At 40.8% G+C, this 18,045-nt stretch overlaps 1 protein-coding gene across 3 annotated transcripts in view; it reads left to right on the top strand.

Annotated features, from left to right (window-relative positions):
- LOC129780412 (uncharacterized) overlaps positions 1-18,045 on the top strand; it is a 115,912-nt gene that overhangs the window by 62,837 nt on the left and 35,030 nt on the right. The gene's annotated exons all lie outside the window — the stretch shown is intronic.

Here is an 18,045-nt window from a genome sequence, read left to right as displayed (position 1 = left end):
AGTCAACTTTGGAATCTAATTTCGATTCTCTCAACCCCAGTTCTAATTTTGGGTGACATGAACTCCCATGGTACTGGGTGGGGCGATCTTTATGATGACGCTAGGGCGGCTATTTTTTACGATTTATGTGACGATTTCAACTTGACTATCTTGAACACTGGTGAAGTGACACGAATTGCAAAACCTCCGGCTCGAGAAAGCCGACTCGATCTATCTTTGTGCTCAAACTCGCTATCATCAGATTGTCAGTGGAAGGTCATCAATGATCCCCATGGTAGCGATCACTTGCCAATCAATATATCAATCAAGTGTAGCCCGCAATCCACTGAACCATCTCGAGTTCCATTTGATCTAACAAGGAACATCGACTGGCAAAAATTTGCAACGGCGGTAACAATCGGTGTCGAATCAATAGATATACTTCCACCATTGGAAGAATATCGATTCTTCGTCGATTTATTGTATAAAAGCTCACTGGAAGCACAAAAAAGAAAAGTTCCAAGTGCTTCATTTAAAAGAAAACCAGCCACTCCTGGCTGGGACGATGAATGCACAAAATTGTATTTGAAAAAATCTGATGCTTTTAAAGCTTTTCGCAGACATGGAACATCCACACACTTCGAGGAATATTCAAAGCTTGAAATACAGCTGAAACAATTAGTTAAAGAAAAAAAACGCGGTTACTGGCGCAATTTCATCGAAGGTCTTTCTCGTGAAACCTCAATACGCACCTTGTGGAGGGTAGCTCGCAACATGCGTAACCGCTCATCTACCAACGAGAGTGAAGAATACTCCAACCGATGGATATTCGATTTCGCTAAAAAGGTCTGTCCAGACTCAGTTCCAGCCCAACATATTCTTCGAGAAACGTCTCCAAGCGGTGGACCTCTGGACAGACCATTCTCAATGCTGGAATTTTCTATGGCTCTTCTTTCATCGAACAACTCTTCAACCGGAAGCGATATGATTAAATTCGTTCTTCTAAAAAATCTTCCCCATATCGCGAAAAGACGCTTGCTAGACTTATTCAATACTCTACTAGAAAACAATATTGTGCCACCCGAATGGAGACAGGTCAAAGTGATAGCAATTCAAAAGCCTGGCAAACCAGCGTCTGACCATAACTCATACCGTCCGATTGCTATGCTCTCGTGCATTAGAAAATTGCTGGAGAAAATGATCCTTCGAAGACTCGATCAATGGATCGAGACAAATAATTTGCTATCAAATACACAATTTGGGTTTCGCAAGAGCAAAGGAACAAACGATTGTCTAGCGTTGCTTTCTACAGATATTCAACTGGCCTTTGCGCACAAGGAGCAACTGGCTTCAGTATTTTTGGATATTAAGGGAGCTTTTGATTCAGTTTCCATAGAAATTCTGTCAGACAATCTGAACAGATGTGGACTTCCTGGAATTTTGAATAACTTCTTGTACAATTTTTTTTTTATCCCATTTATTTATTTAAGGCTCATTAGCAATCTAACTGTAACAGAGCCGAATTTTAATCGTGTACATGTCACATGGTTATCATATCTATAATTAGCACATTACACAGTTGCCATTCGCCAGTATTCCTCCATACCATTACATATGGTACATTCACACAGTAGCCATTTAGGCGTAAGAGTATTCTTTCTGTTCTTCCATTATCCAGTTGGACCACCGGACAACGGAGACAGTTGATTGATCATTGTTGAGTTATTTATAGAACAGCAGCCCGATGTGTCTTGCAGAGCAGAGCAGTTGTATGGATGAATCGATCTTATTTCGACCGTGGATCGATCTCCATCGCTGATGATTGTTGCGTGGACGTAGTTATTCTGTAACAACACAAAGATGGTCAATGAGGGCCCTGAGTTTTGAACTCACGATCGATCGCTTACTAAGCGAACACGCAACCAATGTGGCTACGAAGACCCCCTTCTTGTACAATTTGTTGTCAGAAAAGCAAATGAACTTCACCCTTGGACAGCTGACAACTTCCAGAAATAGTTATATGGGTCTACCCCAAGGCTCATGTCTCAGCTCCCTTCTGTATAATTTTTATGTGAAAGATATTGACAGTTGTTTGGCAGAACAATGCACGCTAAAACAACTTGCAGATGATGGTGTGGTTTCCGTCAGAGGTCCCCATGCCGAAAACTTGCAAAGACCATTGCAAAATTCCCTAGATAACTTGTCTTCTTGGACAAGGAACTTAGGGATAGAATTCTCGCCGCAGAAAACAGAACTCGGCGGTCCCCAGCCCAATTGCAACTTAAGCTTTTGGGGAGAAACATTACCCAATCATTGACCTTCAAGTACCTTGGTGTCTGGTTTGATTCAAAATGCACTTGGAATACCCACATTACGTATTTGAAGCAAAAATGTCAAAAGAGGGTCAACTTTCTCCGCTCGATTTGCGGCACGTGGTGGGGAGCTCATCCGGGAGATCTCATAACGCTTTATAAAACAACTTTTCTATCTATTCTGGAGTATGGCTCTTTCTGCTTTCTCTCAGCAGCTAAAAGTCACCTTCTAAAATTGGAACGAATTCAATATCATTGTCTGCGTATAGCTCTTGGCTGTATGCACTCAACGCATAACATGAGTCTCGAGGTTCTGGCAGGAGTAACTCCTCTACAGAACCGATTCTGGGAACTTTCTCTCAGAATACTGGTGAAATGCGGTATCACGAACACACTTGTGATTGAAAACTTTGATAAAATGCTTCATCTAAATATACAATCTCGGTTTATGAGAATTTATCATCACTATATTTCATCAGATATTTGTCTTCCATCGTTTACTCCAGACCGTGCTCACTTCACCATCAGCAGTTCCTCAATTGAATACGATCTGTCGATGAAACAAGCAATACTTGGGATTTCAGATCAGCTTCGACCAACTTTCATTCCCCGTATTTTTAACCGAAAGTACCAAAAAGTCAATTGCATGAAAAGATACTTCACTGATGGGTCTCGCCTCAATGGATCCACTGGCTTCGGTGTTTTCAATGAAAATTCAAGCGCCTTCCGTAAACTGCAGGAACCTTGTTCCGTTTATGTTGCTGAGCTGGCAGCAATCGACTTCGCATTGGGGATGATCTCCAACAAGCCTGCAGACCATTACTTCATTTTCTCGGATAGTCTCAGTTCGCTTGAGGCTCTCCAGTCGATGAAAACTAGTAGGCACCCATCTTATTTCCTCACAAAAGTGAGACAGCAGATGAGTGCACTGATCGAAAGATCTTATAAGTTAACCTTTGTTTGGGTCCCCTCTCATTGCTCAATTCCTGGCAATGAGAAGGCGGACACTCTCGCAAAGGTGAGTGCCCAGGAAGGCGAATTGTTTGATAGACAGATTTCATACGATGAATTTTTCCAATTACTGCGTCAGAGTTCCCTCTTGAGTTGGCAAACCGATTGGGACACTGGAAGTCTTGGGCGGTGGTTATATTCAATTATTCCAAAGGTTTCTTCGAGAGCGTGGTTCAAAGGTTTGGACTTAAGTCGTGACTTCATTCGTGTAATGAGTAGACTTATGTCCAACCACTACTCGCTAGATGTGCATCTCCACAGAATAAATCTTGTTCAAAGCAACGTCTATCGGTGTGGAAACGGTTACGATGACATCGATCACGCAGTTTGGCAATGTACGGATAATTACGCAGCCAGAGAGTACCTTTTGAATGCCCTTGAGGTCCAAGGAAGACAACCCTATGTTCCTGTTAGAGACGTGTTGGGAACTCGCGACATCTGCTATATGCGTTGATCTATATGTTTGTGAAACGGTCTAGTATAAGTATTTAATGCTTTTGTGTTTTTCTTTTTCGTTATTAGTTTGTTTGTCTTGTCCCCCCATCTCACCGTCGCCCACCCTCGACAGCTAGTCGAACACCAGATGCTATCCCTGGTCATTATGCACTATGCTACAGTGCATGCGGCAACCCTCGGTTGAGACAACGATACCTCATATCCATATCCCCAACCTGACCCGTCCCACAAAAATGTTGCCCTTTTAACCTCGAGTAAACCGCGAGTATTCGCTCGAATCCTACTAAACATAGAAATTAGTTGAAACTTTGTATAAACAAACCTTGAATTAGCGGCTCCGCAAAGCTTATGCGATTGAGCCTTACAAATAAATGAACTGGATAAAAAAAAATAAATAAATAATAAATCAATTGATAGGAAATATATCTACGCATCTATCATAATGAATAACATTTCATTTTTCTTGAGATAAACAATTGAATAATTGTGAAATATCAAGCATTGTCTAAATGCACTATGTGCCCATTTTTGATTGGTCCATTTTGTGCTCCTCAAATCGTACCGACCAAAACGGGCAACCAGAGCAGCAGCGAAATAGAATGAAGCACGATTGGGAAGGAAAAAGAAAAAAAATGAACGAAACATTGGTCGCAGTCTCACACATACGTAATTCTCGAGCCAGCCAGCTTAAAAATCCCCGCTCCGCTGCCGTAACGATCATTCTCATCCAAACCGTACACCACATCGTTTCGCATCACATCACATCAACAAACTAACACAAGCAGCCATGTCTGGACATGAGAAAGGAGGAAAAGTGAAGGGAAAGATAAAATCCCGCTCGAACCGTGTTGGTCTTTAGTTCCGCGTAGGTGTATTCGCCAATTGCTCCGCAAGGGTAGCTAGGCCGAGCGCGTTAGTACCAGTGGACCAGTCCACCTAGCCGCCGTTATATAGTTTCGGCCGCCGAAGTGATCGAGTTGGGTGGCAAAACAGTGAATGAGCTGATGACCACCTATGCATTCCCTATCACAGCCATCATTTTGATTGTACGATATGTACATACGCCAAAAGATGCCTGGCGTTGAACATTTAATAAGTACAAAGCCTTCAGAAAAAAAAAATCAAGAATGAACTATGAGATAGTGAGAAAAAATTGAGAAAGTTTGTAAAAAAAAGCAAAAACACAACAAAGGTTCTTTTCAGAACCCCCAACATGTTCATAAAGAGTAAACAGTAAACTAATCCATTTTTCAGGTAGATAGGTAGGTATTTACGTAGGAGAAGAAAAGAATACAATATATTTAAAATATATATTTAGCAAAAGCTGTCCCCTTTGTATAGTCCTACGTCACTCCGGTTATGTCCCCGACATTACCCACCTATCTTTTTTATAATAGACAATATCGACAAGAAAACAAGAAAAGGAAGTTCCTAGAAATCCTTTTATTTTTATCTTTTTATACCTCATCTAAAAAAATACGGGTGGGTAATATCGGGGACATAACCGGAGTGACGTAGGACTATACAAAGGGGACAGCTTTTTCTAAATATATATATATTAAATATATTGTTTTATTTTCTTCTCCTACGTGAATACCTACCTACCTACCTGAAATATGGATTAGTTCACTGTTTACTCTTTATGAACATGTTGGGAGTTCTGAAAAGAACCTTTGGTGTTGTGCGCAAAAGCGTTTCTCATTTTTTTCTCACTGTCTTATAGTTGATTCTTGATTTTTTCTGAAGGCTTTGTACTTATTAAATGTTCAACGCCGGGCATCTTTTGGCGTATGCACATATCGTACAATCAAAATGATGGCTGTGATAGGGAATTCATAGGTGGTCATCAGCTCATTCACTATCATATATTTCACTATTGAGCACATTACCATACCTTAAACTGTGATTTCGGAGACGAATGAATTGTAAGATTTGTAGTCTCCGCAAACAAAGTTAATAAAAATGAAAAAGAACTGAGGTTTTGGAGACGAACTCTACGATCTGTCGAGAAATAGACGAGCTATAAGTGTTCTGAAAAACCAACAGTAAACACAGGGACGGATGACCTTCGGATTAAAGTCCTTTAAAATAAGAACAGAGCAGCAGGAAATACATAGCTCATCATGTTGCTTCTTAGTTATTTTTCTATACAATGCAGATGTAACGTCAGTCAATTTTCAACATCAGTTATCAACCAAAGAAAGCAGTTCTTGCTACCGAGAAAATTCGTTAATGCCATCCTGCATACAATGTGTTGTAATTTGAAGCCACTTTTAATTCGGAAACCATGCATGGGGTTGTGAAAACTGAATGATCAATTTAAAAGACCCCAACCACCAATAAGTTCAAAAACAAGCATAAACAAAATAATTCAGTTCATATTATATGTCATATTATGTCACTTTAGAATGCATTGGTATTGTGAATAACTTTTAATAACTCTTCTTTGAATGGTTTAATGGCCCTGAAAAGCGCCTTGTTTTACGGTGGCTGGTTTTGCCACCAAAGCAGTCTGTATAAACAAACTTTTTCCTTCTTCTACCTGCTGCCGTTTTGCGATTGCGTTTGCCATTCACTGAAACTAGTTGTTGTCACCGAACCGAATGTGGTATGTTCTGTAGGCGGGTTTTCTTATTGTCGTGAACAGCTTTGTAAGCCAACTCGAGCACTCCGGCGGCCGAAACTCTATAATCGCTGTTAGGTATACTGGTGCTCCGGCACCAATCCGTTGATGCGATGTGATGTGAAACGATGCCATACAACCAGACTGAATTACGGTTTGAAAGAGAATGATATAGTTTTCAGCGGATCCGCGCGTTTTGTACTTTAGCGGTACACGCTCACAGGATAGAGATAAATCGGCAGACTCAGCCAAAGGGGCGAGCCCAACGAGACGAACGAATTAGCGTTAATAGGCAGCGATGGCAAAAAAATACATTAGAGGCGAATGAACTGCAAAGTTTAAAGCCTCTCAAAAACAAAGAAAGAAAGAAAGAAAGAAAAATACATTCATTACGATTTGTTCGCTCGTTGGATTCACATGCAGGTTAAAAAGGGTCCTTTTCAGGATCACAAAATTATCTTTAATCTAAAGAGTTTATTGTTTTGTTATCACTCGATATCCCCATCTTGTTCGGCTAAAGCTTCCTGTTTAGCGATTGCGTTTGCCACTCGCCACAGTTTTCACAGTTGGAAAATTTCTTCCCATCCTGCTTGTGACATGTTGTACAGTAAATTACATTTAACGCGACGTGCCGAAGCACCACTCAGTGTCGCATTGGAGGCTATTTTAACTTGTAACTGAACATTTGCGATGACAGTGGTACAGTGTCGACTTTCAACACACTCTATGTTTACAAAAATGTCCAACTAAATATATCGCATTATTGGTCCGTCAAATTAGCTAAATGTCGAGCTAAATGTAAATTACTGTACTTTCAATCTAGAAGCAATTTAAGAATTGATGAAAATTGAATAATCGGGAAAGTCCCCAACCATCAATAAGCTCAGAACAACTGCCAAATTTACATACTCATCATATACTGGCAAACAAATTAAAAATATTATTATTTTGGATATTGTTTTAGAAAGCATTGAACTGTGTTTCGTAAACTCTTTTTGGAAGGTTTAATGGCCCTGAAAAGCGCCTTGTTCTATGGAATGGTTCCAATTTAGAAAACTTAGTAATCGTGGTTTTGAAAAAAAAAAACATTTCGAACGCCCTCGATGCCGCCTTGTTCTGGATTTGCCACCAAAGCAGTTTGTATAAAGAACAAACTTTTTGACGTAGAACTACGTCTTTCATTAAGGGTGTCAAATCAGAAAACAGGTCACGTTTTTATGAAATAAAGTTAACGTTAATAACTATTTTTGCCGCGAACGGATTTTGGCGATTTACATACTAAACGAATCGGAAATTCCCTAAGATTTGTTTAATAAGCTATACATTAGAATCCCTTGGTTTGTAAATGGTTAAAATTCATGAAAACTTTAAGCGTTTCTATTTTCCCATACATTTGTTCAGTCCATTTATGTGCTTTCCCGAACAGAGCTGTCAATAACGAGCAACTTAACGACGACCAACAAAGGGGAAATCGTAGGATATAAAGTCACCGTGAACAAAGAAAAAGAAGAAGAATGAAGGGGAATACTTGCCTAGAGTATAAACAGTGGATCTCGCTGAGACAAACTTTCATTCGGCATCGGACTGTTGAGCAATCCAGTTCACTTTGCTTTCGCTGCACTTCGATCTAAGATTGGACCCCACCAGTGGTAATTCAACTTGGAAATCGTCGTGTGGTTTTTCCAGTTCGTTTTCGCGTTATTCGTATCGTATGTTCTTCTTTCCATCTTTTCATAAATTGGACGCTTCGCGTAGTGTGCGATGAGCAAGAAGAAGAGGAAGGCAGGCTAGAGCCCTGCAAAAAACGAACGCATTGCCAGGGGCAATAAAATTTCGAGGTAAGCGTCATCTAATGATGCACGCGGTGTTGGTGCAGTGAAAAGCGCTCGCACTGAACCGAGCCTTCGCAAATGTGACACCGCACCGAACAACGGCGAGGTAGGCGATTTCGGCGCGTCGGTCGAAAATGTAAACGCCCAGGCAGCAACCAAAATCAAGCTCCCCCCGCTGGTGGTGAAGGCGGTCGCTCTTGACAAACTCATCAGCGAATTCGCATCAATGGGTGTTACAGCAGAGTACAAGCTGTGTGGCATAATTCAGTCTTATTCCAAGCAGTTAACATTGTTTATTTTCCGTCTTCATAAGGGCTTTGTTTGTGCCTTTGAGAATGCTTTAATGCATTAAACTGACGTTCTGGCGAAGCAGGCGTTAAGGTTGTGCACCAAAAAGTTATTTGGGAATACCAAGCATCTTGAATGTCTTACTGGAATGTTATAAGTTATTTGGGTTCGCGTGCCAGTCACAAAACTGCCTTCAACTAGGATTGCATTTGCGCTAAATTGATCATAATGAAGCATTGCAACTGTTTTCGAGGTTGTTATCAACAAAAAAAATTCTCTTGTTTAGTCATCAAGAAAGTAAATGTTCTGATTAGGTTTCGCTTGCCAGTAGCAAAACTTCCTCCACTAAGGGTGACAGCTGCGCTTCTCTAGCATGAGAAAGTAATGCAACTCTTTTCGAGGCCAGTAATATTAACAGAAGCGTTTCTTTTGAGAATAGCGCAAAATGATGAGAAATGTTTATATTACTAGTAGTTTCAAGCCACCAATGTATGGCTCTGTATGCATGCTATGGTGAACGCTTGTTTGGCACTTGGTTTACTCTTAGTTTGTACGAACGATCTCTAGAGGTGCGATTCCTTTGAGGCAATACTAAATAACATGTAGCATGATATTTGATACTTGCAAGTGTTGTCATTGTTGTTGTTTACATGCGGTGCCAAAGATATATTGATGTCGTTATGAGATATGGAATAATGGTGCTGGTGCAACATGTATATAATCGACTGTAGCCGAGTCTATGTCAATTTCGAAAAAGGCCACCGGAATAGCCTTCGAGGTAAATTTTCAATGCATTGACATGAAATAAATTGCGACATACGATTGTTTTGCGAGGGCAAGAATGAATTATCAATCAATTGTCGTCAACTGATTCTACAATAAAAAAAATAATTTCAGAGATTATTCTATTAAGCAGTTGCTTCTAAAATTTCACAGCATTATAGGATAATATCCGAAGGTATAAACAAGCGACTTATATAAAATAACAGCGTAGTTCTACGTCAACAATGCGGTCGTATCTTGGACACAACCTCCTATAATTTTTTTTTCTTCTGCTACCTGCTGCCGTTTTGCGATTGCGTTTGCCACTCGTCACTCGCTGCAACTGCCTGTTGTTGTCTTGATGTCCACCGAACCGAATGTGGTCTGTTCTGAATGCAGGTTTTCTTATCGTCGCGAGCAGCTTTTCCACTTCGGCGGCCGAAACTATATAACGCCGGCTAGGTGGACTGGTGCACTGGTACTAACGCGCTCGGCATAGCTACCCTTGCGGGGAACTCCAGACTAACACGGTTCGAGCCCTTCACTTTTCCTCTTTTGCCATATCCAACCATGGCTGCTTGTGTTGGTTTGTTGATGTGATGTGATGCGAAACGATGTGGTATACGGTTTGGATGAGAATGATCGTTACGGCAGCGGAGCGGGGATTTTTAAGCTGACTGGCTGGCTCGAGAATTACGTATGTGTGAGACTGCGACCAATATTTCGTTAATTTTTGACGTAGGACTACGTCTTTCATTTCTATACCGGGGTGTAAAATCAAAGTTTCGAAAACGAAAGCGTTACGCTTGACACCGAGATTTTGAGTGTTAATAGCTCCTAAACAACTGAACGAAATGGTATGATAAACACTTCATTCGAAAGATAAAATGTCTACGCGTTCTATACTTGTTACTTTCTGATCCAAAAACTTGTTTCAATAGTCTTAAATTTGCTTTCAAAACAGGCTATTGAAATCACCAATCGGTATATAAGCGAGCGCCGCTCGGAAATCCACTCAGTTCTAATTGAACAGCGATTGGAGCATGTTGTCGCTGTTATGGTGAAGCTCTTCATTCATCATGAAAGCGCGGATGAACGGTGTCACCAAGAGCCTGTTTGTGCACCTTAGGCCAGAAGGGAATCCATTAGGAGGAGAGTGATGCCACAAACGGTTCCCCGGGAAGATCTCGAAGCAGCCGCTACACACACACACACACACACACACATACACGCGCGGAATTCTTTCCGTTTGGCATTCTTTGTGTGGACACCGACTGGACAACATCGTTGCTGGACGAGCTGGACGGCGAGGGATCGAGTGCCTTTCTCAAGGCAAGAGGGTGGAGGTGGTAGCGCTGGATTAAATAGAGTAGAGTTTTCAAAAGGCTTTTCTCAAGGCTAGAGACGAATGAACTGCAAAAGTTTAAAGTCTCTCTAATACAAGACCTTCCTTCCTTCCCTCCCGTTTGGATGCCATTCAGCATCGAGAAAGATCCGGAAAATAATCTGCCAGTTCCTCTAGGAATTTAAAAATTCATTCATGTGAAAGAGTTTATTTGAATGTTTTCTATCCATGTAACACTGTGACCAAATATGTTTCAATCAAGTGCTATTAACAGATGGTTATCGAGTTAGCATAAACCACTGGTGGGCTTCCAGTATCGAGGAAAATGTGGAGATATCTAATCGTTACTGAAAATAATCGTCAGTTCCTCTGGGAATTTAAAAATACATTCATTTGAAAGAGTTTATTTTGATGTTTTCTATCCATGTAACACTGTGACCAAATACATTTGGTTTTGTGATTTTTCAATCAATCGCAATTAACAGGATAGCTTCTAAAGATTATTCTTCTCCATCAGTAGGATATTTCCGTATCCAATATTGTATGCGCCCGCAATCGATTATTGCTCAGTCGCCGAAAGTTCCGAGCTCAGAGAGTTCATTTCCCTCTAGTTTGCCTTCCAAATTGCCATCGTAAACCACACCTTCGCTCGATTCAATCACGCACCAAAAGCATACTTAAGCGATATTCTGATGGTGAGACGCATTCATTTTTCGTGAGGTCATCGACAAGACAACATCGTTGCTGAGGGTGCTGGATGGCGAAGGATCGAGATCTGCCCTGAAACGCAAGCAGTTTATTTGAAACTGTGAGGAGCACAGAGAAGCCGATCCTTCAGGAGAAGAGAAAGTGACCATCGAAGCAGCCGCTACACACACACATACACGCACGGAATTCTTTCCGTTTGGATGCCATTCAGCATCGAGAATGATCCGGTAAATAATCTGCCAGTTCCTCTAGGAATTTAAAAATACATTCATGTGAAAGAGTTTATTTGAATGTTTTCTATCCATGTAACACTGTGACCAAATATGTTTCAATCAAGTGATATTAACAGGTGGTTATCGAGTTAGCGTAAACCACTGGTGGGCTTCCAGTATCGAGGAAACTGTGGAAATATCTAATTGTTACTGAAAATAATCTGTCAGTTCCTCTGGGAATTTAAAAATACATTCATGTGAAAGAATTTATTTTGATGTTTTCTATCCATGTATTACTGTGATCAAATATGTTTCAATCAAGTGCTTTTAACAGATGGTTATCGAGTTAGCATAAACCACTGGTGGGCTTCCAGTATCGAGGAAAATGTGGAGATATCTAATCGTTACTGAAAATAATCTGTCAGTTCCTCTGGGAATTTAAAATTACATTCATGTGAAAGAGTTTATTTTGATGTTTTCTATCCATGTAACACTGTGACCAAATATGTTTGCATCAAGTGCTATTAACAGATGGTTATCGAGTTAGCATAAACCACTGGTGGGCTTCCAGTATCGAGGAAAATGTGGAGATATCTAATCGTTACTGAAAATAATCTGCCAGTTCCTCTGGGAATTTAAAAATACATTCATGTGAAAGAGTTTATTTTAATGTTTTCTATCCATGTAACACTGTGACCAAATACATTTGGTTTTGTGATTTTTCAATCAATCGCAATTAACAGGATAGCTTCTGAAAATTATTCTTCCCCATCAGTAGGATATTTCCGTATCCAATATTGGATGCATAAAACCTTGTGTCTCCAACGTAACGCTCTCGTTTTCGAAGGACTCCAAATATTCATTCATTCAGAATGAATTCAGATTCAACTTCAAACAAATGATCTCTAAATCAACGATAGTCCTACGTCACCCTTGCGGTTATACCATAGATATAACCCACTTCCTGTTTTTTCCTTTTTCCTTTCCAATCGTGCTTATTCTATTTCGCTGCTGCTCTGGTTGCCCGTTTTGGGCGGCACGATTTTAGGAGCACAAAATGGACCAATCAAAAATGAACACATAGTGCATTTGGACAATGCTTGATATTTCACAATTATTCAATTATTTATCTCAAGAAAAATTAAATGTTATTCATTATGATAGATGCATAGATATATTTCCTATCAATTGATGCAAAAACCTTTGCGATCTATTGAGAAATGCTCGAGTTATAAGCGTTCCAAATCTTGCAGTTTTTCCCACTTGTTCAGTGCCTAGATTTTCATTTCACCCCCTATATCTTCCGGTTAGACGTAGTCCTACGTCAAAAGGCATTAATTCTTAGTTTACCAAGAAAACAGAAACAAAGAATATTAGAAATGTGCAAACTTTATATTCCAGAACCTTTATCATCTGATAATTATATGAAGGTCGTTATACATTCTTCTCTTCGATTAAAGACCCGAATAACACGCAACATCTGCATGAAATGTAAAAAGACGGGTGGGTTATGTCGGGGACATAAGCGGAGTGACGTAGGACTAAACAAAGGGGACAGCTTTTTCTAAATATATATTGACGTAGGACTACGTCTAACCAGAAGATATAGGGGGTGAAATGGAAATCTAGGCACTGAACAAGTAGGAAAAAATGCAAGATTTGGAACGCTTATAACTCGAGTATTTCTCAATAGATCGCAAAGGTTTTTGCATCAATTGATAGGAAATATATCTACGCATCGATCATAACGAATAACATTTCATTTTTCTAGAGATAAATAATTGAACAATTGTGAAATATCAAGCATTGTCAAAATGCACTATGTGCCCATTTTTGATTGGTCCATTTTGTGCTCCTCAAATCGTACCGGCCAAAACGGGCAACCAGAGCAGCAGCGAAATAGAATGAAGCACGATTGGAAAGGAAAAATAAAAAAATGAATGAAACATTGGTCGCAGTCTCACACATGCGTAATTCTCGAGCCAGCCAGTCAGCTTAAAAATCCCCGCTCCGCTGCCGTAACGATCATTCTCATTCAAGCCGTACACCACATCGTTTCGCATCAGAACACATCAACAAACCAACCGAAGCAGCCATGTCTATACATGGTAAAGGAGGAAAATGAAGAGAAAGGCAAAATCCCGCTCGAACCGTGTTGATCTGAAGTTCCCCGCAAGGGTAGCTAGGCCGAGCACGTTAGTACCAGTCCACCTAGCCGGCGTTATATAGTTTCGGCCGCCGAAGTGATCGAGTTAGCTGGCAAAGCTGCTCGCAACGATAAGAAAACCCGCATTCGGAACAGAACACATTCGGTTCGGTGGACATGAAGACAACAACAGGCAGTTGCAGCGAGTGGCGAGTGGCAAACGCAATCGCAAAACGGCTTCAGGTAGCAGAAGAAAAAAGTTTGTTCTTTATACAAACTGCTTTGATGGCAAATCCAGAACAAGGCGGCATCGAGGGCATTCGAAATGTTTTTTTTTCAAAACCACGAGTACTAAGTTTTCTAAATTGGAACCATTCCATAAAACAAGGCGCTTTTCAGGGCCATTAAACCTCCCAAAAAAGAGTTTAGGAAATACAGTTCAATGCTTTCTAAAACAATATCCAAAATAATAATAAAACACAAATTGATTTTTTCATAATTTGTTTGCCAGGATATGATGAGTATGTGAATTTGGCAGTTTTTCTGAGCTTATTGATTTTCACCAATTCTTAAATTGCTTCTAGATTGAAAGTACAGTAATTTACACTTATCTCGACATTTAGCTAATTGGACGGACCTGTAATGCGACATATTTAGTTGGACATTTTTGTAAACATAGAGTTCGGGGTCCAAATTATGACCCCACATTGAAAGTCGACACTGTACCACTGTCATCGCAAATGTTCAATTACAGGTTAAAATTACCTCCAATCCGATACTGAGTGGTGGTAATGCGACATGCCATTGAATGTAATTTACTGTAAAATATGTCACAAGCTGGATGGGAAGAAATTTTCCAACTGTGAAAGCTGTGGCGAGTGGCAAATGCAATCGCTAAACAGAAAGGTTTAGCCGAACAAGAAGGGGGTATCGAGTGATAACAAAACATAAACTCTTTAGATTGAAAATAATTTTGTGATCCTGAAAAGGACCCTTTTTAGCCTGCATGTGAATCCAACGAGCGAACAAATCGTAATGAATGTATTTCTTTCTTTCTTTCTTTGTTTTTAAGAGGCTTTAAACTTTGCAGTTCATTCGCCTCTAGCCCAGTGAAGAGCCACAATAAAACCAGCCCAGAGGGGACTGGCGAAAGGGAAACCAAAAAAAATCACTCATCAGATCTATCCGCTCGACTCTCGGTTAAAGAAGAAGGTAGGAAGGGATCCTATGCTTCATAAGATATTTAATATATGCTGTAAAGAAAAGTAAAAATTCACTGATCCGAGGACCAAAGCAGTAACGAAGCACAAGTGACCCAGCGAAAGGCGTGCTCCAAAGCCAAAAAACAAAACGGCCCTTCTCAGGAGGATAGGAAGGAAAGGAGTGGAAAGGATTTGGGTGGGATTAGTGGAGTGGGAGTGGTATGGGAAGGAAAGAGGGGAGGAGTGGGTGTGGGGTGGGGTGAAATGAAATGAAATACAGTTTGAATAGATAATAAAATATAGTGGTTTTGAATTTAATGGTATATCTTCTTCTTCTTCTTCTTCAATGGCACTAACGTTCCTAGAGGAACTTCGCCGTCTCAACGTAGTATTACTTGCGTCATTTTTATTAGTACTTAGTTGAGATTTCTATGCCAAATAACACGCCTTGAATGCATTCTGAGTGGCAAGCTCTAGAATACGCGTGATCACAGTGCAAGTCGGAGGAAATTTCTTTGACGAAAAATTCCCCCGACCAGAACGGGAATCGAACCCGAACACCCGGCATGTTAGTTATGACGCTAACCACTCGGCCACGGGAGCACAATGGTATATAGTAGAGCTGAAAAATGGAGAGGTTTATTTAATGAATTTATCCTCCTTGGTGAGTGTGGCTGTAGGAATAGGAAGTTGATTAAAGTATAATGTAATGGATAGAAGATAGATGTGGGTATGAAATTATATATTATATTATTTGTTATTTATTATTATTGAATGCGTGTATATACATGTATGAATACCTTCCTTCCGACCCGTACATACATGTGTATACACACATAAACACGCATACATGACTGTGAAGTGGCGAACTTTAATAAGCAATTTCCAAGGTATTTAGTATTTCGGTTTAGATTTTACCAAAGAAGTCGGTTTCTTTCAGAAACGCAATTAAATTGGTTTCTTGGGTCTCGTCTCTACTGAGGATATCTCGGAGACTCTGACCTATGTTGTGTCGGACTCGAGCATCTTTGGTATGTTGACATTCAAGTAAAAGATGGCTAACGGAAACCGGAGCTTCGTTGCAAGCACATTGGGGTTTTTCGGCTCTGCAGAACAAGTGTGAGTGGGTGAAGTTAGTGTGCCCAATTCGAAGACGGGTAAGGACTTGCCTTTCCCTACTATTGAGACGGTCCTCCCAAGGGAGAGTGGAATTTTTGATTTTATGAAGATGAGTGGGGCGGCTGTTTATCCAACCTATGTCCCAACTTTCACGGACTTGCTGTTTTACCCAGCGGACAATGTCAGATGGAGGACAGGGCATGTCTGGGGGTTCTATTTTGCTGCCCTTGCCGGCCAGTATGTCGGCGGCTGTGTTTCCGCGGATTCCTGAGTGACCAGGAACCCAGCAGAAGGAGATGTTTTTATTTGAAGCAGCCTCTTCTGTTTGCTTAATCCATGGGTGTTTGCTGTTTCCACTTAGAAGATCGTGGAGACAGCTAGCTGAGTCTGAGAATATTGTGGTAGGAAGAAAATCATGGGTGCATTCTTGGGTAGCTATTAAAAGGGCGAAAGCTTCCGCACTGAAGATGGAGCATTGCGGTGGAAGAGAAAAGCTACCAGTGTATCTACTCTCAAAGATTCCACATCCAACTCCATCGGCACTGACTGAACCATCTGTGTATACCTGGTGGTTGATTTGAAAATTGGATGCAACGAGGTTATTGAAGCAGGCTTTGACTTTTGGAGAAGGGTCTCCCGCCCGAACTGCCTTGAGAAGTTCAAGGTTAATGTTCGGCGGTTTGACGTTCCAATTTCTTCCCGTCGCAGATGAACGTTCACATATATCGGGAAGATCTTTGTTCGTGAGATTTTTGAACCATGTTTTAGCCCTGTGTATTAATGGGACATTGTGGTCGCTTTCGGGGAGTGACAAGTGACGGATGGCTTTATTGGTGATGGCTTTTGTTACCAGGTGGGTGAAGGGAAGTTGCCCACTTTCTGCCATTACAGCAAGAGTAGGATTGGAGGGAAAAGCGCCAATTTCGAGCCTAATTGCTTTATTGTAAATTGGTTGAATGGTGTTTAACACCCTGTCCCCTCCACGGCTGAAGGTGCCTATTCCGTAAAGGATTTGTGGGACCAACCAAACATTTACAACATTTAGCAGCGTCTTTCTATGACCAGAGGCTAGGTTGCCTGCGATAGCCTTGATGATGTTCAGTTTCTTTCTGGTGGCTATTTTGGTCTTTTGGGAATGTGATAGGAAGTTGAGTTTCTTGTCGAAAGTAACCCCTAGTATTTTCAATGTCCTTATTGTAGGGATCGGGATTTTGTTGAGCTGAAGATAGGTTCTCCTTCTGAGAGCTTTTCCGATATGTATGTGTTTGGATTTCTCCGGGGAAATTTTAAAACCTGTTTTTAGAGCCCAGTTTTGGATGGAGTCTATGGTTTTTTGAAGCCTCTTTCTCTGAATTAAGCCGAAGCAGCTCGTAGAGATAAGAGTGATGTCATCTGCATAGACTATGACCTTTATATGGTCCGGGATAATCTCGAATAGAGATTGCATGGCAATGTTGAAGAGGGTTGGTGAAAGTGCTGAGCCTTGTGGGAAGCCGTTTTCTGGGATTTTTAGAGAAGATTGGTGTTTGTTAATAACGGTTTTGAAAGACCGGTTTTCTAGAAAACTTTTAACGAAGAGACCTAATCTCCCACGAATCCCCCAGCCGAAAAGGCTTTTCAGCACTGGGTACCTCCATGCCCGATCGAAGGCCTTGGATAAATCCAGGGAAACAATATCAATGTGGTGTAATTTTTCAGTTGCGTCGTCTGGGATTTTTTCGATTGCTACAAGGCAATCTTCTGTACCTTTTCCCGCACGGAAGGCGAATTGTCTTGGATCAATCAGCTTAGAGTCGTTAAGCGTCGATTGATCATTTTTTCCAAGACTTTCCCAACACAACTTAGGAGAGTGATGGGGCGGAAATTGTCAAGAAGATGATTGTTCATGTCTGGTTTCGGGATACAGATCATTAAACCCTCTTTCCAGCAACTGGGGAGGGTTCCACTGTCCCAGACTTTGTTGAGGAGCTTCAGAAGTGCTTTTTTCCCGAGATGGGGTAGATTCTTAAGCATAGGGTAGCTGATGTCATCAGGTCCTGTGGATCCTTGT

The sequence above is a fragment of the Toxorhynchites rutilus genome, chromosome 3, assembly GCF_029784135.1.
Source record: "Toxorhynchites rutilus septentrionalis strain SRP chromosome 3, ASM2978413v1, whole genome shotgun sequence".
Lineage (NCBI taxonomy): Eukaryota > Metazoa > Arthropoda > Insecta > Diptera > Culicidae > Toxorhynchites > Toxorhynchites rutilus.
The sequence above is the reverse complement of the archived record's forward strand: the minus strand, read 5'-3'. Positions and strand labels throughout refer to the sequence as shown.